This window comes from Talpa europaea, assembly GCF_964194135.1.
Source record: "Talpa europaea genome assembly, chromosome: 5".
Classification (NCBI taxonomy): domain Eukaryota; kingdom Metazoa; phylum Chordata; class Mammalia; order Eulipotyphla; family Talpidae; genus Talpa; species Talpa europaea.
The window spans coordinates 95,404,716-95,427,634 of record NC_140071.1 but is presented as its reverse complement, the minus strand read 5'-3'; positions in this window follow the sequence as shown (position 1 = coordinate 95,427,634).

Sequence of the window (22,919 nt, the reverse complement as noted above, 5' to 3'; positions counted from 1 at the left end):
ATACTTTTGTGTTAATTCAGCAGGAAAGAATTTGGGTGTTTTTGAAAGAGCAATTAGCATCATGTGGGACACATAAATGTTTGCCTAACAGTGATTCACCACTATAATTTTAGGTCATAATTATGCCTCCCATTATTATGTGTTTTTATATTTACTGTTGCATGAGTATTTCTATTTTAAAAAACCAAAGCAAAAAAAAAAAGCAAGAATATTTTAAAATATTTCTTTGAATGCCTGAATTTTTTTCATTCCTAGCAGTTAGATTCTTAAAGATAGAATACATTTTAAAATTTCCCTTTTGCATTCATAAATCACTCAGCATTATATAGGAATTCCCCAGATTTGTTAACTTTGGCTTTATATCCCACCTGAGGTTGTCTCTCCTTCCTCTCCCCCTTACTCAGTAAGGTAACACCTTTTTGCAATTCCAGCTGGGGTCCTGGCAGGGATTTGAGCACATTGTAAGGTAATGAAGTGGGAGATATGTCCAGTTTCAACATTAGATATTATGCCTAGAGAAAATGATGACTTTTTTTTAACACTAACAACACCTAGACACATTGCATTTTTTTTTTTTTTAAACAGAAGGAAAAATTATCATACCATATTTGGGAAGCAGTTAGGTCAAAATATACCACTTAGGTTTGCCAACTGTACCTCCTACAGGCAACAAATAATGCCAAACTTTAGACAATACCTGTGTGTTGCATAGGCAACACCACATTGATAAAGAAACGGGAGTTGTGGAGCAGGCACATAATGCAGGATGCTGCCGAAGAGCAAGATCCTGGCCTTTTTATTGATAGAAGAATTATACAGCATCAGCTGAGAGCAAGGAGGACAAAGAAAAAAGAGAGGGGTGAAACTAGAAAAGGTGCTCTGCCATCTATAGTATCAGAGGTCGTGAGTCTGCCCTCCAGGCATTTCTCATCTGCTTAATGACTTGGTATTGTAATTGAAATCAAGCTCTAGATCCCCAGCCACAGTTGGTTTCAATCTTATCAACAAGGCTTTCCACTGATCAGCTTCTGGGGTCTCTTGTTACACATCCGTCCTCAGCCTCCCCCCCCCACCCCTCCCCCCGCCCCCATTCCTGGTCATATCTCATGATGTATAAGTCGGGAGTACCTCGTATGCATCAGTAATCAGCACCTCCCCCACCCCGTGTTCCTGCATTCCCGGTCATACCTCGTGATGCATAGCCTTTCTGGCGTGATCCAGCTTTGTGCTCTTGATTTATTTGAAAGGTGTCTTGCAGGGTTGGGCTCTTGTACCTGACTGGGTCGTTCTGACCTTGCTTAGGATTTAGAACTGTAGGTAACAAAATGGTGGCGTAACAGGCCGCTTACAATTAGCAGACCCACACCTGTAAGCCACTGGGCATTACAATCAGAGTAAGAGCCCTAGAAATCTTGTTCTGCCCAATAGAGGTTTTGAAACATTGCCTTTAACGCCTTCACTTAGATATTAGAGATTATCCCAAATTCCCACTTTATATCTGGAGACTATGCTAGAACTCTCGATTAAACTACATTTTCTATGATCACGTTAGAAGAATTCATAGCTCTGGGCCTCCACTGGTGGCGCAGGCGGTTGAGCAAGCACTGTGAAGCTGTCTGCAGCCTCTGCAGTGCCGGTTCGATCCCTGGCCACCGGACGAGGGTCCCACATGGCATGACAGACCTCTCCCGTCTTGCCCACTGCTCCCCTCAGCAGTGTATTTCGTCAGTCTGCCTGTTCTGTTCCCTGCTCTGTCTCTGGTGAATCCTCTCACCCTCCCGTGCATCTGGCCTGTACCCCAGTTCTTGTATAAATAAATAAATCTTAAAAAAAAAAAAAAGAATTCAGAGCTCTATGTTGAAAGGAAACAAAACTTCCAAAACTCTTTAGACATAGAAATAAGAGCACCCTGAATATATTTCATTGGTGATTGAGCCTCCTTCCTTTCCCCAGACTCCTGTACTCCCCTCCCTTACATTTCCTCAAGGGACCAGATATGGTAATATGCTGATCTTCCTGAATAAACTAGGAGGTTTCATACTGATAAACCCATTGCAAAATGAAATACTATAAGTTGAAAAAGCATTTACTATACTTAACCTGCCAAACATCATAGCTTTGCCTAACCTGCCTCTTACATACTCAGAACAATTACATTAGCCTGCAGCTGGGCAAATCATGTAACACCCAGTGTTGACTTTGTTCTAAATGTATTTTATTGAATACTGTAATTTGTTGGGCCTCCCCGGTGGCGCAGCAGTTGAGCTCTGGGTTGCGAAGCTGCCCACAGCCTCTGCAGCGCCGGTTCGATCCCTGGCCACCGGACGAGGGTCTCACATGGCGCACAGACCTCTCCTGCTGCCCGCTGCTCCCCTCAGCAGTGTTCTTCGTCAGCCTGCCTGCTCTGCTCTCCCCTGGCTCTGGTGAATTCTCTCACCCTCCCATGCTTCTGACTGTACCCGGTGCTTAAATAAATAAATATTTTTTTTAAATACTGTAATTTATTGAATAATGTAATTTATTGAATACTGTTCTGAGAATGAAATGGGGTAGTTGTTGTTTGCCCTGGTGGTGGCAAGGCTGATAGAAGCTGCAACTCAGAGCCACAGCCCAGCATCACGATAGAGTCCCACCGCTTATCACTAGTCCAGGAAAAGAACAAAATTCCAAGTATGGTTTCTATTGAATGTACATCACTTTCACATCATCATAAAATCATAAAATTATTAAGCTGTTCTGTTGTAAGTCAGGGACCCTCTAGACTAAAAAATAACCTCTTTTAAGAGACTTAAAACTTGAGGGAAAAGTAATATCTCATTTTGATTATCCAAACTATATCCTCTCCTTTGTAAATAGTTTAAGATGTTTCAGATGAAAATTAATACCTGAAGTTAAAAAAAAATGAAAAAGAGGTGAGGAGGGAGTGACGTGGAGGGAGGAGAGAAGACAGCACAGAACATCTGACTGCAAAAGAAGTATTTCATTTCACAGTAGAAGACTTGAATTTTGTCAATTTTTTTCTTGACAGGAGAACATTTTTCAGTCCCATCATTCCATGAATCTTTGAGTCTCTACTTAAATCCAAGGAAGATTTGGCATCAATCCTCTTCAATTTCTTTCTTATAATCTCAGCTTTCATTCTTAGCAGTAACTTAGAGGCAAAGGGAGCATTGGTGTTAGCTCATAACTCATAATTTTGAAGACTGCAGTTTGTTCCTGGCTCTGAAAAATGTATCAGTTTAAAACTTTCAAACTGTGGCCTCCATCATTTATATCTTACCTGATTGTTCTCTGAGAATATAATATTGTTCTCTAGCATATAATATTCTCCCAACTTTCTAGAGAACATCTGAAAATAGCATGATTTGCAAAATAATAACCTGGTGAATTAACTTCTATAACAATGTATTACATGGTTATGAATGAAACTTCATTTCAAATAAGCAATGTATTTTAGAGTATTTACTCTTTTTCTAAAACAATTTTCATTATGCATGTTGAGAGCAAAAACAAATGTACAGAGTGCATTTTTCTTTATGCATGTGTATTTCAAAAAAGGTCTTTAAAAGAAATATATGAAAAAGAGTTCATTTCTGTTAAAAACGTTATCCTTCTCTGCTCAAATACTTCTCAGCTAAATCAAACTATTAGAGAATCACACACCTCAGTGTACAGTTTAAACAGGTTTTCTTCATCTGCAGTGAGAATTACCACTTTGGGGAAGTTTGGGATTATGCTTTTTATTCTAGGCTTGTGAAATACATTGTACTGGAAACTCCAAAGTCAAATCCATAATGTACCACCTGCAGAGGGGGAGCTCCACAACCCCTCCTTTGCTCTTTCCTGGGCTTCCCCATAGACGTGTTCCTTGGGAATGAAGGAATCTTGATTTGAATCATACAAACATGTAATGTAAACACAATAAGGAAAGGACTGTTTACCCACATGTAAAAATTAGAAAGGTTATGGGGTTTCACAGAGACATTTCCCATGAAATTATATATTCATGAAACCCAAAGCATTGATTCAGACATCAACCCTGCACCTTATTTCCTCTTCTTCTTACCAGTGTATTATGTATTTGTGCCAGCATATGCCTCTCTCTATTTTTTTCATACACTGTCTAGAGACAGTTGCTAAAACTAGAATTAAAAACATGTGTTTAAGCAATCATTAGCCAGTAGATGAGAACCGTGCAATCCTATCCTATCTGAGACCAGTAGTTCTCATTGTTCATGGTATCACCCTGTCTCCCCAATCTATTAAAAGAAAAGCCCTGCCATTGAAGCCTGGGCATCTTTATAAAATGTATTGCCTAAATGGGCCTCCCCGGTGGCGCAGCGCTTGAATGCTAGGTTATGTACAAAGCTGCCCGCAGCCTCTGCAGGGCGGGTACCATCCCCGCTGCCGGGGAGGGTCCCACATGGCGCGCAGACCTCTCCTGCCACCTGCTGCTCCCCTCAGCAGTGTACTTCATCAGTCTGCCTGTTCTGCTCTTTGTCTCTGGTGAATTCTCTCATCCTCCTGCGCTTCTGACTGTACCCAGTGCTTGTATAAATAAATAAATAAATCTTAAAAAAAAAGTATTGCCTAAATGATTTTTAATTCATAATAAAATTTAAATAATCCTGCATTTGCTCCTTTATTCATTTATTTTATTATTCACCAAACATAATAATTTCAAATAAAAATTTTTAAAGACTCATTTCTATTTTTTTTAAGATTTATTTATTTATCCATACTAGAACTGGGGTACAGGCCAGAGGTGGGGTGGGGTGGTGGTGAGAGGATTTATCAGAGACAGAGTGGGGAACAGAACAGGCAGGTTGACTGAAATACAGTGCTGAGGGGAGCAGTCGACAAGACAACAGAGGTCTGCTGCGCCATGTGGGTAGCTCCCTGACCAGGCTGGGGATCAAACTTGTGCTGGAGAGGCTGTGGATAGCTTCACAGTGCTATGCTTAACCCCTTGTGCCACCAGGGAGGCCCCTCAGATAAAAATTTAAAGCTCTTGTTGCTACAAAAATGACCAAGACAATCATTTGCTGAACTGTGCAAGAACTTAACAATTGTTGCAAAATGTTGAGAAGACATTTCTGCTAGGCAGGACCCCTTCTTTACAATCTAAAGAAGAATTAAAATTGTAAGCAAGTAGAAACCAGATTCTCACTATCTCTAAATGGAAACTGAACTGAACTACCTCCAATAACTGCCATCATCATCCAAGCCTAACCTCATTTTTATGCATGTCAAATGGGGAGGGAGGCAGAAGAATTGGGGAAGGCATAGGTTCAAGGCCTGAAATACCTAAGCTCTTCCCTCTCCTTCTTTGTTTATTCCTCCCCTTCAAAGTCATGCAAAAAAAAAAAAAAAAAGTGCTAGTTAAGATTTCCGTAGAGACAGATAGTGCCTTTAAAAGGTGAGATGAACATCTGATTCCCTAGTCAAGTGTCTAGTTAAGCAGTGGGCTTGCTGGTTTGCCATCTGTTGCTATCTGAGCTAGGTTGAAGAGAAATAGAACAGGAGGCAGGGTGGAAATGGGGGAGTGACAGTAGAACAATCTACACTCCCATGGAAGATTTCTGATGGTGAGCCATGGTGCCAATCACCCACAGAAGAGGGCAGCTAGTTAATGAGGGAGCCCCAGAAGCAACAAGCTATAGGTTCACTGTGCAAATGGGCACCTAGGGAAGTTGGAAGAAATCAATCCAAGAGCTCACTAGGGCATTATGTAGTGAAAATTCACCTCTCAAAGGATGTAAACAAGGATCCTATGAGGGAATTAGCATTTGGATGCCTCTTTTGCCAAGTAACACTAATGATTTCATAGTTAACCAAGTCTCCTAAAAGATGCCACAGTAACCTATTAAATTACATTTCTACTTATACTAAAGAAATGTGTATTCTTTGCAACCTTTCATTTGTTTTTCCTATTCCAACACAGAGAAAACAGAACACAGAATATGTTGAACGGCAGAGGTTAAAGGGCAGACCAAGCCCCCTCTGAACTTTAATGTCTCCTGGAGGAAGAGAATGTCTCTAGTATTACATTGAATGTAACATTAAGTTTTAAACTGAACTGGACTAAAATGTCCAAAAAGCTAATGGGATCTGACCATAACATAATAGCAATATGTGTAGTTGAAAGAGGTAACAGAAAAAAAGTGATTTCTAGTTTACATCCCCCTGATATAGAATAAATGTCTATGTTATTTCATATGTTGAAATGCCATCTTCACTGCAATGGTGTTTGGAGGTGGGGCCTTTGGGAGGTAAATCTGGTATCTAATCGTCCACTTAAGATGGCAGCTAGTTACTGAGGGATCCCTCATGAGTGGGATTTGGGATCATGTCAAAGAGATTTCACAGATCTCCCTCATCCCTGCCATCAAGGGAGTTACAGCCAGAGGATGGCTGTCTGTAAACCAGGCCACTGTCAACAGACACTGAATCTGTGGGTGTCTTGATCTTAGACTTTGACAACTTCAATACTACAAGAAATAAATTTCTGTTATTTGAGCTATCCTGTCTATGGATTTTGTTTTAACAGCCCAAATGGACTAAGAAACACATCAATTTCAGACCATCTATTAAGTCACCTACATAGGTATTATATGAAAAACAAGAAAAACTTTTTCTTTGGTCAAATAAGATTGGGAAACAATAAAAACAATAATTGCCACCATTGCCCCTATAGCACCATCATACCAAAATCAACAGAGACGATCAGTATATTAAAGGCTCTGGGAAATTCTTCATTAAAAATTATTTAACTGTATTCAACCCAGCATTCCTCCACCTGGTTTATCAAAAGAGAGAGTGTGTGTGACCTTTTGTCTTTTATAGAATGTTAATGTTCCATTGAAAACAGCAACAACTTGGGAAATGAATGGGATAATCACTAATTTGTGTTGTGTAGTGTGGGATGCAGTGGTTTTAGATGATAGATCAAAGATATAACCTGGGTATTCACATCTTAATATATGGTCATTATGGTTAATGGAAAGAATGTTGAACATATTGTCATCATAAAAATAATAATAACTAATCTTTACTGGGTGTTAAATACCTCCTGGAGATTTTACTAAATATATTCCCATCAGGATTATGCTTCCTCTTCCCAACAACCCTATGAAGTAGGCATTACTTGTATTCCCAGTTTATAGGTGAGAAAATGGAGACCAAATTTATATAACTGGTAGATGACCTTAAATCCATGTGAGCAGATCCAGCTCTGCTTTGGACTACTAGGATATATTGCTTTGTATTCATATTTTTCTCTGTACTCTTATGGGAAATTATCCAAACTCTGATTCTAATATTACTCATAACCACATTGAATAATCAGTCATAGCTCTGAACCTCATGGCAATTAAATGATCCTTATTTTTCTAACCAGAATTTTCAGGCTAAGCAACAATGTAAGGGTCTGCATAATAAGGGTAGTAATGATTTGAAATTGATATGAACTACAAGAGAAAGGCCAAAGGGAGGCTGAGCAGCTGTAATTTGGAAATGTTAAGGGTCCTCTGGGTGGCATATTATATGAGTCTTTGTGCATTGAGGGGGTGGGGTGGGTATGGGGATAACATTTATCTTCACTATACCCTGAGTATGAGAAAATTGGTTGCAGATGGCTCACAGCTGTGAGGAATACCTTTGTTTCATTTGAAACTTGTTATAAATCTGTTCCTTAAACTACCTGCTCCAATGACTTTTAATTTAAAGGATGTCGGGTAAGTCCCTGAATATGACCCTCATATATCATCATAAAAGTGGTGGGGTGGTTGGAAACCCCTGGGAGAATTCCAGATTTATCGATGGACCGGGTTACTGTGGGTGCTTTGGGGAGTTCTACTAAAGGCTTTTATTGATTATCAACATTGTAAAGACAAAATCACTCTTGACAAAGAGCAGGATTAAGAGAGAAAATCCCTTTTAGCTATAATACAAAAGAAAATTGTGTCTGAATTATTCTTTAAACTCAGAAAATTTTGGAAAGTGAAAAATATTCTGTATGTTGGAAAAGATGCTTTTCTGATAAACACAGAATTGTTGTTTTACTAATGCAAACTTCAAAATTGGTGAGAAGGCAGAGCAAATCCCAAGGGTTAGAATGTACAGAGAGCCATGAGGTGGGGCACGGGGCACAGCACCCAGGAGCCTTGGGCTGGCTGTGGTGTGCACATGAGGCTTTTACTTAATGGTGATCCATGAAGGCATGTAGGCATGTCTTGGTAATGACTGACAATATAACTGGAAACTTATGATAATATAATTTGTCATAAACATTTATATTTTCTTAAAAGCTCACTGAACTATAAATACTTATAATTAGAACAAAATACTAAGATGGCTTCCATCTGAAAGAATACATGTGCTGATGTTACCTCTCTCTCCCTTTGCTCTGAAATAGCCAACATACAGTGTTATATGTGCAATAATTCTTAGCTTTTGATTGAATGATAATTTGTTCACTTTTGATTGAATGATAATTTGTTCAAACTCGAGGGGTTCCCAGGAGCTCTTCAGCACATCTGCAGGATGGTGTGGGCGAGGAGGTAGAGAAGTCCTAAGTAGTGCTGTTAAAACAAGGTGCTTATTTAAAAAATAAATAATTTTTAAAAACCAATAAGTACATAATTACATTCATAAGAAAAAAATTATTTGAAATTTGCATACCATTTAATGTTTGTATAATAATTGTTTTTTTTTTTCTTGCAGGAGAAGAGGCAATGTGAATCTAAGTCCTATTTTTTAAAGGTTGGAAAATCAGCAGAATGATGGATACTTCTTTGACTTCCTCGATGATAAAGAATTAGACTTCAGTCTTCACTTTTCAGCCAGTTCAGTCACTTGAATTGGGCTTAGAGGAGAAAATGCTTCAAAACCCTTATGAAGAATCCTACGTGGAGATGCCTAATGTTACTCAATGTCACTGCATCACCAGAGGACCTTTGCCTACCTGTCACTTTGAATATCATTTTGTAACTTCCTTACAAGTAACTTCACACATATGACTTTTCAGATTAATGACCTGATTGTTTTTATAAAAGTTATACATATTTATGTTTCAAGCTTTTTAAACAATAAAGAAAAGCATGACGAAGAAAACCATAGATAAATGCAAATCTTACGACTAGAAATTAAAAGTTTTAATATTGGATGAAGAGTATTCTAGATCCTTATGAAATAGAAGAGAGAACAGAGTGAGGGAAAATGAGAGATAATGTTAAACAATATTCATGAATCTAAATTTGGGGTTGCCTTTTGGATAATTAATTCCTCATTTTTTTTTTAATCTAAATCCTATCCCCAAGTTGTCCAAAAACTTTCATAGCCTTCTCTCCCACTAATTTCCCCAGATCCCTCTATTTGGAGAGTGCTTTGCACATTTCTTTGAACAAGTCTCATGTTTTCCTGTCTTCTGACCTTTACTCTTAACTGATTCTCCCCTAACTTGCCTGCCCAGAGCTCCCTGAGCCCAAGTGCACTTCACCTCGGGTCTATAAAAGCACTTAAAGGGCCTCCCTGGTGGCGCAAGGGATAAGTCTCAGCACTATGAAGCAATAGCCAGTCACTGTAGCACTAGTTTGATCCCTGGCCAGGTTGCTACCCACATGGCACAACAGACCTCTCCTGTCTCGCCTGCTTCTCCCCTCAGCAGTGTATTTCAGTCAGTCTGCCTGTTCTGTTCCCCGCTCTATCTCTGATGAATCCTCTCACCCTCCCCACCTCTGGCCTGTACCCCAGCTCTTGCATGCATAAATAAATCTTTTTTTTAATTTTATTTTTATATTCCCCATACAATTGCTGTCCCGACCCGTGGGATTCGGAGGCACGAAAAGAGAAGGGCTGAGGATTGAAATGAGGGGCTTGACAACTTGACGCTAGCGTTTGCTTCTTTATTTTTCCTTTATCCTTTTCCTACTTTTACATGTCTTTCTTTTCCCTGACTTTCTTACTTCCCTGGCCTTCTCTCTGCTCCTCTCGCAGTAACTCTCCTCTCTCGTGGTTCTCCTCTTAAATCTCTTTTCTTCTTCTCCTCTCTCTCCCGTGTTCTCCTCTTATACCCTCGTAGCTCCTCCCCCCATACCTCCCAGTCTTATGTGCTTTACAGGAAAAACCTGTGGTTCTCCGAAGGCAAAACGGTAAAGCGAACTCATGGCACGCATATGCAACACGGCACTTACTCCGGACGGCTCCGGACAATTGCAACCCCCTTATTTTGACCCCAATCTCTCCTTTCCCCGCCCCCCACCCCCCATAGTGTGTCTCTGGTTCATAGTTGTTTGTTGATTTTGATTTTTTCTTTCTTATAGTTATTCTTTTTCCTAGTCCCTTATTTAAGTTTTCTAGATTCCTGCTATGAGTGAGACCATCTGGTATTTTTCTTTTTCTTTCTGGTTTATTTCCCTTCCAGTTCCATCCATGTTGCTGCAAATTGCATGTGTTTATTTTTTTTGAATGCTGAGTAATATTCCATTGTGTATATGTACCACATCTTCTTGATCCAGTCATCTATTTTGGGGCACTTGGGTTATTTCCAAAGCTTAGCTATTGTAAATAGCGCTGCTATAAACATAGGGGTGCAGGTGCTCTTTGGAATTAATGTTTCTGTGTCCTTTGGGTAAATACCTAGGAGTGGAATTGGAACCAGAACAGACACAGGGACCAATGGAACCGAATGGAAAACCCAGAAATAAACCCACAGATTTATGGGTTTGACAAAGGAGCAAAGAATATTCACTGGAACAAATCTTTTTTTTTTTTTTTAATAAAAAAGCACCCAAACACTCACACCTCCTTTTTTTTTTTTAAAAAAAGATTTATTTATTTATACAAGCACTGGGTACAGTCAGAAGCGCGGGAGGGTGAGAGAATTCACCAAAGCCAGAGTGAGGAACAGAACAGGCAGACTGACGAAACACACTGCTGAGGGGAGCAGCGGGTGGCAGGAGAGGTCTGCGCGCCATGGGGTACCCTCGACCGGTGACTGGGGATTGAACCGGGGCTGCAGAGGTTGCGAACAGTTTCGCAGCCCAGCGCTCAACTGCTGTGCCACCGGGGAGGCCCTCACACCTCTTTTCTTGTTAATATTTTAAAATTTATTTTCTTACATCATTTTTCATTTTTGGACAGCATTTGACTTCTCTCCTCTGGTATATTCCTTGTAGTTCTCCCACCACCACAGCACACATGAACCATCACCCATAGTCCCTTGTGCCCTCCCCTCCCCTGGGAACAAGCACAAGGGACTCCCACAATTCCCCCCCCCCCCCCCCCCCCCGCTGTATGCCTCAGATCTATGATCAGCTTTCACTATTTTGGTACTTTCTGTCCACAGCCTTTTATTGTCAGTTGCCTTACTAGTGATCCTATTAGACTGTAATCTCTCCTGAACAAGATCTCTGATCTCTGTCTTCTCCTCCTCTTTCTTCCAGGGGTTTTCCATGCAGCACTAAGGATGATCTAGGTAAATATTTAATCAGTTGTTGTTGATTTGTAATTCCCAGACCACACTGTTGGAAAGTCTGCATTTTGCAATGGTTGTTTGCTTGTGATTTGCTGCCTCGATGCCTTAGGAGGCAGATAAGGTGTCTGCAGGGATGTAGAAAAGGTGAGGTGTCACTGGGGACCACAGCCATGTGAACTTTGGAACATATGACTAAAAATGCCTCATGAGCAAAGTTGAAAGCTAAAATGAGAGAACACCAGAAACAGGCTTAACCACCACATCGCCGTTACAGTGCTAAATCACTCTATACAAACAGATCAAATGAGAAGTCGCCGAGTGTAACATATATGGGGAAGTCAGTGCATGGCCAAAAAAGAAAGAAACTGAGGAGAAAATTGCTATCTGAGAGAGAAGAAAATAATTGAAATTTCCTCTGGGAAGAATATGGTAAAAAAGAGGAAACTGAAGGCAAAGGATAGGGCAGCAAGGAGGTATCACTCTTGGTCTACTTGAGCATCACAAAGCTGTTGAAAGCTTCTGTTTATATAAGACAGGGAGAAAATCCTGGAGTGAGTGACGTCTGTAATCAAAATCACACATCAGCCTAATTTTTAGGGACTGTAGAGCATATGTCTCATCAAGACAATCTTAGGAGACCATTTGGATGGTTAAATAATACAACACAGTTACACTTTTTAACTATGGAAATACATTGGTTAAGCACAGACATGAAAAATATCAGGAGGATTGCTGAACTTTGATTCCTAGGCAAATCTTTTTTCACATGATCTCGGATCTATGTCCAATTCAGCCAGCCTCCAAGAGTCACAGTAGTTTCTGAAATCAGAAGGCACCGTGAGCACCTCAGAAGCATTACCCAAGTCCATGCCACCTGGATCAAGGACTCTGCCACTAACCTTTGACACAAGTCCCAGAGAAATTCTCCCTCTTGATATCAATCATTGAGAAAGGGGATAAAAGTAGGAATTGATAATACTACTATATAATCCTACCTGTAATATCAGATGAGTCTTCAGTCTACTGTGCCAACTATCAAATCCCTCTGAAGAAAATTGTTTTCTAACCAGAAAATGAGAGGAAATAGGTGAAGAGAAGAGGTCATGTGCTGGAGTCACAGGCTGATTTGGGGTCTTGTCTTTGTGACCTACAGAAAGTCATTGAGCTCCTCTGCACCTCAGTTATCTCTTCAATAAAATGGAACTGGTAATATTTGCCATGTAGAGTTGCAGTTACATTAAATAGAATAATAGAGAAGCAGTTTTGCACCTCCCTGTTGTACCCACACAGAGAAAGACCAAGATACTTAAAGTAGCCACTTTTGGACTGTGTGACACTAGCTCCCCTTTGTTATAGTAACTTGCCCAAATGAATCTTTCCCCAATCTTGGACAAGAACTAAGAAACATCAGGAAATCCAGGTTGTTCATTTGACCTGATGAGAAGAAATGTGGGTGATGGAATTTAGCCTTGTGCATGCCAAAAACAGTGTGTGTGCATGAAGAGGAAGAGAAAAAGAAAGAAAATGAGAGAACAACTTGCTTCGGTTCCTGGTAGCAGTCCAGTTTCTTGTCCTTCTTCTTCATGATACTTAACTAACTTCCTGATCTTAAATGAGTGAATTCATTCAAGGGGCTCACATGGAATTTCTGTTACACATGAAATGGTTGGAAATGGATTTCTGTCTGGAGAGATTTGACTGAAGCCATATCTTAATGCCTCGAGCATAGTACCTAACGTGGAGATTGACAACCATGTGATGTGCTTTGAGCGTGAAGTCCTTGGAATCTTTAAGAATTAGGAAGGCCTCAAAGGAAATCCTAAGAAAGAATTGAAACATCGTTTTTACTGGCACTAGGTGGGCCTGCAAAACAACTGATGGAGCTAAGCCTTTCAGATGCTGAAAAAAAATAAGATAATTATATTGAGCTTATAATGAGAAATGGTGACTCATCCAATTTAGGATGGATCCTTCCTTCCTTTGTTTCCTAAAGTGCTGTTTAACCAAGCAACATGGACAAAATATAATAACAAAAAAAAATTGGCCCAAAATATTTTTAGTATGAATTTATACCAAATTGTCATGGTTCAGAAAATTGTAATAGCTCCTTTTTAGGAACACACTTATTTTCTATTAAAGGGCACTATATATTGGGCCCTACATATAAAGGGCATTACCTGGCTATCTCAAATAATTAGCCCAAAATATATATGACAAGAGACTCCCCCTAAGCAATAAGGAAAGAAATGAAAAGCAAGAGAACATACAAATGGGGACTTGTCCCAACTCAATTTTGTTTTAAAAATTTTAAACTCATGGGCCTCCCCCGTGGCGCAGCGGTTGAGTGCTGGGTTGCGAAGCTGCCTGCGGCCTCTGCAGCGCCGGTTTGATCCCCGGCTGCTCCCAGGCCACTGGAGGAGGGTCCCACATGGCGCGCAGACCTCTCCTGCCGCCCGCTGCTCCCCTCAGCAGTGTACTTCGGTCCTTCTGCCTGCTCTGCTCCCCGCTCTGGCTCTGGTGAATTCTCTCACCCTCCCGCGCTTCTAACTGTACCCAGTGCATGTATAAACAAAACAAATAAAAAAAAAATAAATAAATAACACATGCCTCTATAAAAAAAAAATTAAAAAAAAAATTTTAAACTCATACAGCATAGCAAGTATTGTAAATATATCAAACCATGAGCAATACTCCACCCTCAGAGAGACTGCAGTTTAATAGGAGAGGTAAGGCAAGTATACAAACAATAATTCTAAGAAGTCTATGGGATTTTATGATAAGGTAGGTACTGAACGATGGCAGAATATGCCACCTCTAAATATATCACTTTGGGATATTGATTATTTTGAGCTACAGGCATTTGAAAAACAGCAGACAAGGGAAGAAGCTCTCTTTGTACTCCCTGTATCTGCCTACATGCAGAGCCTCCGAAAGGAGCTCTACTTTCATAGATTCCTTCCTCCAGAGTTTCATCATCCAGGGAAGATTGGCTTATTACTGGAGATGAGACTGGAAGTCAACCTCACATTCAGACAAACATTTTCACACACTGCCTCACCACCCATCTGTTTTTGTAAGGATCCATTCATTTTTCCTAAAAATCGTTTCCCTGTCCTTAAGCGATCTATAGCCCTTCTTTGCTTCCCTATTAAATGGTACTTAATCCTGAATTCTAAACCACCTTAGGAAGTTACTAATTTTTTGTGGGGGTATCTCCCGTTTATACATGAAATTGCACAAAAATAAATTTCCATTTAAAGACAATTCTCCTTTTGTCTCTCCTGTTCATCTTGTTGATGATGTACTAACTATGCTTTGTCCCAGGCCACCGTTTCAAGATTTTTTTTTTAAAGATTTATTTATTTATACAAGCACTGGGTACAGTCAGAAGCTTGGGAGGGTGAGAGAATTCACCAGAGCCAGAGCAGAGAACAGAGCAGGCAGAACGATGAAATACACTGCTGAGGGGAGCAGCAGGCACTGCAGAAGAGGTCTGTTGCACCATGTGGGACCCTCACGGTGTGTGGGGGATCGAACCGGCGCTGCAGAGGCTGCGGGCAGCTTCGCAACCCAGCGCTCAACCGCTGCGCCACCAGGAAGGCCCTCAAGAATATTTTTTTAAGTCACAGTTTTGAAAAGCACACATAGTGCTACTCTATAGAAAAAAGCACAGCATTTTGGGGTATTTTTTGTTTGTTTGTTTTCTTTACCTTCCAAGATTTAAAAAAAAAAATAAAACAGTCTATAGAGCAAATATCAGACAGGTTTGTTTGCAGTCAGCACAAAAGTTCCAGGCTCCCTAAGCTTGGAGTCCTTCACTGTGCCGTGCTCAGCATCAGGTGAGCCCCTCCATTTTTTTACCTACAGGACATGGAAGGGACAGCCGATGTCAATTGAAAGCTTATGGTGTGTGCTGTGCTTTGAGCAATAAAATTCTTTGTCTCAGAAAAATAAATAATAAACTTATATTTGTTTTACTCTTGATAACCTGCCTTTTATTACACGGTTTCAACTAAGAATTCTGAAAGGCAGAAAGAAAATCATTTTTCCTCCCTGACAGTGCCCAGGTCTACAGAAGAACAAAGTAGAGAGCCATCTGGTTGAGGTTCTAAGGGAATTTAAAGCCAAACATAACATTTGAGCTGAACCTTTAACAGCAGGTAGGTTCTGAAGCCGAAATGCTGGAAGAATGAGCATGAGAAGCAGAACTGAATACCTGGAATGCCCTCTCCAATTCTTTCCTATCCTAACCACTTCCACTTTAGGACTTGGCTCATATGCTTCCTTCTCCAGAAAACATTTTTAATCAATCCCCTCTGTCCACATCCAGCTGAGATGCTTAGCTCTGTGATTTTCCCTGTCATAGTATTTATCCATTATATTCATCTGAGAGCCTCCTTTGTTTGTGTTTGTGTTTTGTCATAGTTTTTTTTCTATGAAAAAAAATTTTTTTTGAGATAGCGTTGGTTACAACATGGTATATGTTTTAGGGGTATAAATTCAAACTTGTTCAAATATGTGAACATACACCTATGATCTTCCATCATAGTTCACTGGGATCCCTCTACACTATGCTCCCCAATCTTACCCACCATTTCCGACAACCTCATTTCTCAGATTTCTAGAGTTTGTTTCAGTTTGGTTTTGACTGATCCTTTGTTTTGTTTCATTATATTCCACATATGAGGGAAACCACCCAGTATTCGTTTTTCTCTTTCTAACTTATTTTGTTTAGCATAGTCCCTTCCATTTCCATCCATGTGGATGCCTCTTCCCCAACCCCACGCTCCTAAAAAATGATTACCTTTATTTGTTAGAATGAGCGGAGGTTGGGAGGATCTCAGGGAAGAGGCCAGCATAGTCAGCAGTGCGAAGGATATTTGAGGGCTCAGAGGAGCTGCTATTTGCCAACAGGTAGAAAGGTATTTTAGGACATTTAATACTGGACATGTTGTACTGTTGTGTACCCAGCAAATATCAGCTCCGCCAACTGAAAAAGAGACTTGAATTGAAGCAATTAATATTGGAAAAAAGAAAATACTCAGATTTCATGTGTTCTGAGACCTTGGAGAAGATTCCTAGGCTGTATTCCATGTGAGAATGAAGCCCATAAGATATTACTAGGAATACCAAGAGAGTTTCAAGTAAGCTTGAGAAATACTGTGCACATTATATTCCTCTTGTATTCCACAACACATTGGTGATTACAAGTCCTGGACTAAAGAACACTCTTGAACTTTGTTTAGACCAAGAGTTTAATAAGCTTACCCTGAAGGAATCTCTTTGTCATGAAATGATTTAACTTTTGTAGGACATTAATGCTCAATGCAATAATGTTTGGGAAATATCATCCTAAATATCCTCTCCACATGTAAATACACCCAGAGTAGTAAATTATGACAGATAACTCACCGCCAGTGTATACAAAGGCCAGGTTTGTCCTGCTGCCATCATTTTCAGAAGGTTTATCTTATACTTTCCGGAGCTCAGGAGTCTTGCTTACTTGGATATTTCCAAATCCCAAGAAAGTCCTCAAACACTAACTTCTAGTAGTAACGGTCCAGTAACTTTTTGTAAGAAAGCTAGAAAGTTAATATCTTCAGTTTTGTGACTTTTTTTTTTTTTAAGATTTTTATTTATCCATACAAGCACTGGGTACAGTCAGAAGCATGGGAGGGTGAGAGAATTCACCAGAGCCAGAGCAGGGAGCAAAACAGGCAGACTGATGAAGTACACTGCTGGGGGGAGCAGAGGGCAGCAGGAGAGGTCTACGCGCCAGGTGAGACCCTCGCCTGGTGGCCGGGGATCAAACCGGCACTGCAGAGGCTGGGGGCAGCTTCGCAACCCAGCGCTCAACCACTGCGCCACCGGGGAGGTCCAGTTTTGTGACTTCTTAACTCGGCTTTTATATCCTGAAGGCAGCCATAGACACAATGCAGTGAATGAGCATGGTTGTGTTCCAATAAAGCTTTATTTACAAATACAGACAAAGGGCAAGATTTGTTATGTGGGTCAGTTTGCTAAGCCCTTACGTAGGCTGGAAAATAATAGTCTTCTCAGCCTCCTTTCTTTTGGTCTCAAAGTGAGTTTTAGTTTTTCTATCTACATCTAATGAAAGTCTAATGAAAGAAACTAGGTCTCAGAGAAAGATTAACTTAAGAAGTCCAAATTAATAGAGATCAATTCACTGAACAGTCTTGTTATTATTAAAATCTAAAAGAAGAAATGAAGTGAGGTATAGAGGGCAAGAAAATTCCAAAAGATGATCTAACCACACTCCAGGGAGTACAAGTAGGAATGACCTTTCACTGAGCTCCCTGAGATATTTACAATAGCCTCACTTCAGCAACTTCCATGAAACATTTTGGGACTAAAAGTTTAATGACAATTCTTTGGCTGAGAATCAAGTAGCTGTCACTTCAGTGATCCTGCTGTTTGCTACTATTTTTATTTGATAAGCAGAACCTTATATTTGGGCCTAGATTTGAGGCAAGACCATCAATGATTCATGGTTCAGAGACAAGAGGGCCCCCATCTCCAGGTTGGCCTGTGTTCGGGTTTCTTTGGCAGAAGTACTGTAGATGTTTTCAATTAGATGAAAAACAAAACCTCCAGAGAGTATGGCTTTAACCCAAATAAAACGTCCCCTTGAATATAATTTCTCTCCCTCTCTCTCTCTTTTTCTCTCTCTCTCTCATTGTATGTGTGTGGGGGGGAGAAGGGGGTGTATGTGTGTGTAAAATGGTTGAGACAGCTGCATTACACAGGTGGTATCCTCGGTAATAAATAATATGGCTTTTATAGATGGCTTGAGACACACAGTCTCAGAACAATTAATTTTACCACTACACATTTGACCTAAGAGCACTTTTTATCACAGCAGGAATTCCTTATCAAATTCTCAGGTGCAGGTGCCCCATAAACACTTTGGAGGCACAGAGACCTAGAGGCTGAGAGGGCTAGTAACTTGAGAAGGGAGTATGAGGTGGCCTGGGAAGAAAAGGGAATATAAAACATTGACCCCCAGCTCCAAAAGGCAAGCCCCAACACTCAACCCAGCCCTGCACTGAAAGATGCATGTGCCTCACCCAGTCATATGTGGGAAACCCTTGGGAAGTCAACCAGCTCAGGGAAAGTTTTGCTTTGTTGTCATAAAGCATGTAAAACTCATACAGTGACAAATAATTATATTTATATTTTGAAAAAATGGACAAAAATGACCAAAAGGAGTACAAGGAAATGATTCTACTTGAAAACTGGGGCTATGTGGTCCTTACCAACACAATCAGCCACCAGAATATTTCATAGGAAAAACTCACATGACTGGAAATATGTATATATAAATACAGGGATACTTATATGTTTCCATGCTTAAATATGTCTCTAAATATCTACATATTTAAAGAAAGATGTCAAGCTAAGCCTGATACTAGTGGCAGCCAGTTTTATTTATTCACAAATTAATTTATCTGCAGAAAACTCTAGTACAACTTTCTTTATTTGATAAGCTAAACAAAGATTTACTGAACCATGACATAAACTTCAAGATTTTTCCAGGATTTCTATTTCAAATTTTTTGTTTGTTTGTTTGTTTTTCCATTAAGTGGCTACTGGAACATGACATTTTTGTTAATATGTTACAAAAAGCAATGGGAAAAAAGCTGTTACAATAATTTTTGAGATCCATCAAAACTCTGAAACTTTTCCAAGTTCAACAAATATTTTTGATGGGCCAATTGTCCTGAACGACAGTTAAATGAATAAAACATTATCGTGAAAGCAAAGGTGCAGAAAAACATCCATTTATTGACCATCCATGAACCTCTTTCTGAAACCAGATTCTAATCTTCTGGAAGAAAGGAGGGAGTCAAAAGGACAGGGAAAATCATTAAAGGCAAAAAATCTGACAGAAATTACTCTTCTGAATCTGAGCCCATATGTAAGTTTTACAGATTTATAGATTTAAAATTTATAGATTTAAAAATTTTCTTTTCTGATGAAAAGTGGTAGAGAGATTATATTATACTTCTGTACATCTCATAAAATCCTCCTTTTATTGTATCTTTTATATCCTGGGCATAAATAAAATTGCTTTGGCTTCTTCCTGAGCAGAGGATCCTGACTTTTGATGACTGGAGTCTGATCTCAAGTGAAGAATTAAGTGATTCACATGAGACACACATAATGTCAACACATAACTAATTAAAAATAATTAGAAAAAAAACTCCCAGGTCACTTTTAAGGAAAGTGTATACTTTCTTTGAAGTCTAAAATGTCTATTTCAAGCACTATTTTTTCTCTCAAAATTCTGAAATGTTTGGCATCTTGCAAGTCTCCCAATAATTCCTTCTCTCTCTAAGGACAAATCATAATAGACATTATCTTTTAGGAAATGACTGTTAATAAGATCAAAATGATAGTAAGCCAGTGTTACCTCAATAAGAAAAGATTTTCAGTGACATATATTTTTTTCTTGGCTTTAATTGGCACTTAGGTAACTGCCCTTTTTTCCACAAATAATGGGGAATATATATTCGAGAGGACTGTAAATATGAGAATCTCCTCATTTATTTGATCCAGAGCCAAAAATACTTGCATGTCTGCCATATGAGTAGAAGGAACTAAACACTCCAGATAGAGATTTACAGCTCAATTCTACAGATGTTAGTTGGAGAAATAAACCACTCTCCATTGAACTATGAAGTCATGAGAACACCCCATAAATATTTTTAATTTAAAAAATTGTAATGGTGAAACTGTAACTCTGCATCCATTATACTTGAACAACTGGGAAAGAGAAAGGATCTGTCCTGAGGTAGAAAGCACATCTCTTTAACAAGGCCATCCTCTCTATACTTGAAGGATCCCCACAGCCTCTCCTTCTCTCACCTACCCTCTGCTATCTTTCTGTCTGTTTGAGGAATTTTCTCAGGTTCCTTATGTTTCTTCTGTCTCCCCAATACTCAAAAGAAATTTCTCACCAGTGGTCTGGAGAGGTGTGATAGAACTAGCTTCTACCTCTCATGTGAGCTGATTCTATGAATCTAATGCCGTCCGTGATCAATGGCATTAGACTTGGTGGTGCCTTTACACCATGGAAATTAACAAATGCTATAGATCAGAGCTATAGAGATACAACGATATGGACATAGATATCTAGCCAGTTGTTGAACATGTATCAGCATACTACCTCCTTGTATACTTCTCTCTATTCTTTTTCTTTACCTTGCCCCATATCAAATCCTACCCTCAGATATCCACACACTTGAAATATTCCAATCAACTAATTTACTAAGTTATTAGTAGGAAAGCAGTATTTAATGTACTAGCTCTGTCAAGCACATATGAGCAGCAGACAATGATGCTGCTTCAATCCAAAATAAAGAATCTCTACCTACCAAAATCTGGATATTGATGAGGAATAGGACAAACTTCTATGCATCCTTCAGTTATACCATAACGGCAGCTAGTGTTGACAAAGGATATTGAAGGTAGGATTGGAAAAAGCAACTATCTGGATGGAGGGTCCAATATTAATTGGAGTCTAGAGAAAATCTTGTTGAGACAAGAGGGAGAAGTTAATTTTCAAATAAATATCTAGTTATCACAGGGAAATAGTAAATAAATAAGGGTATTTCTTTGATGCTGTCCATCTTATAATGAATAGTCTTTCTCTTTTGAATTGCATTATTACCATATTTCATCAATCTAAGATATAAGTGGCTACCAGATATACCATTATATATACAAAAGGAGATAAAATTGCTACCAATTAAATTTTGACCCAAAGTGTTCTTCCCATTTAAAATTTCTATTTTTATATTTTTGAAAAAAAAGTTTAGATTTATTAAGATGGATTCTATCATATATTTCTTCTAAAAGAAATATCCATGCATTTCCTTCTCTTTCAGAATGTACACTTCTGAATCTTTTTTCACCAAAAGTCAAAAAGTCATGTTACACACAAGATTACCATATTTCTTGAAGAAGTCAACACTGGTCCAATGTGGGATCCCCAACCCCCTTTGTTCTCAGGGATATTGTCTTGGTGCCCAGAGTTCCTGCTTGTTAAACTAAAATGTAGAGTCAGGGCCTCTGCAGTGGTACAGCAGGTTGAGTGCAGCGCTGTGAAGCTGTCTGCATCCTCTGCAGCACAATTTAGATTCCTGGATGGCCAGGGAGATACCCACATGTCGTGGCAGACCTCTTCTGTCTTGCCCACTGTTCTCCTCAGCAGTGTTTTTGGTCATGTGCCTATTCTGCTCCCTGCTCTGTCTCTGGTGATCCCCTCACCCTCCCCACCCTCCCGTGCCTCTGGCCTGTACCCCAGCTCTTGTGTAAATAAAATAAATCTTTAAAAAAAATGTAGAGTCAGGCAGGGGGCCTCTCCCCAGAACAAAAGTCTTGGTATGAGGACCATACTGAAAAAGCAGTATCTGCTGAAAACAGCAGTCAGACATTATGGCCAGATTAACATAACCAGTTAGACTACCTTGACAGAAAGTTAAGTGAGAACAAGAAGTAGAGATAGGATGTTTTGACCAGCAGAACTGTGGGCATCAAGACAATATCCCTGAGAACAGGGAGTCTGGGGAATCCCATAGTCCAGCATCTTGCTCCAAGCAGCCATTGATGGTGTTGCCACAGGTGGTACTACACATGCTCAGGCCAGTTGACTGACCACATCCCAAATCTGGAGATGTATACATTTGGTAGAGGTGGGCAGATGCTGTGGAATGCATCTTAGAATCAGTGAAAAGTGGTTATTAGGTCTCATATTTAGACTTCAGACGTGGGGTATCAACCCAGAAGGCAGGCTCTTTGGTGGGATCTTTTATCTCTCTAGAAGCAACAAAAGCTGACTGCAAGCTGGAATCAGCTGGGAATTATTTTAAATCTCCCCACCCAAATGAAATCAAAATCACTGAATTGGAAAAGAAAAAAAAATATCTCCATGCAATTATAATATTCAGTTATTTTTGAGAAGTTTTGAGTTACATTGTGCCGAAACCCATCTTTTACACTTTCTCCTTATAAGCCCTATTACAGATAGTATACAAAAAAGGTAATGCTCTCTGCCTTATATAAATAATCTAAGGTTGACTTCAAGAAATTGTTAGAGCAGAAAAAAGTTGTAGTTGCATTTTTTGACATTTTCCCTCTTGGGTTAAAAATATGATTTGATGATTCATATAGTTTTGGTCTGTATTGATGTTTTTGTCTTCACTATTACATATATAGTTAGTGCCATTAACTAATAACTTATTAGGTCTTGAAAGAAGAGAAGGATGGGGCCTGGGAGTCAAGACAACTTTCTGTCATTGTTCTTCTTTAACCTCACTTTCCTTTCCTTCTACACTGTGAACACTGTTCATGTCTCCACTCCCATTACGAATGGCCTGGCAAGACCAAATCTGAGCGCATCTTAGATTTGTCTCCTTCC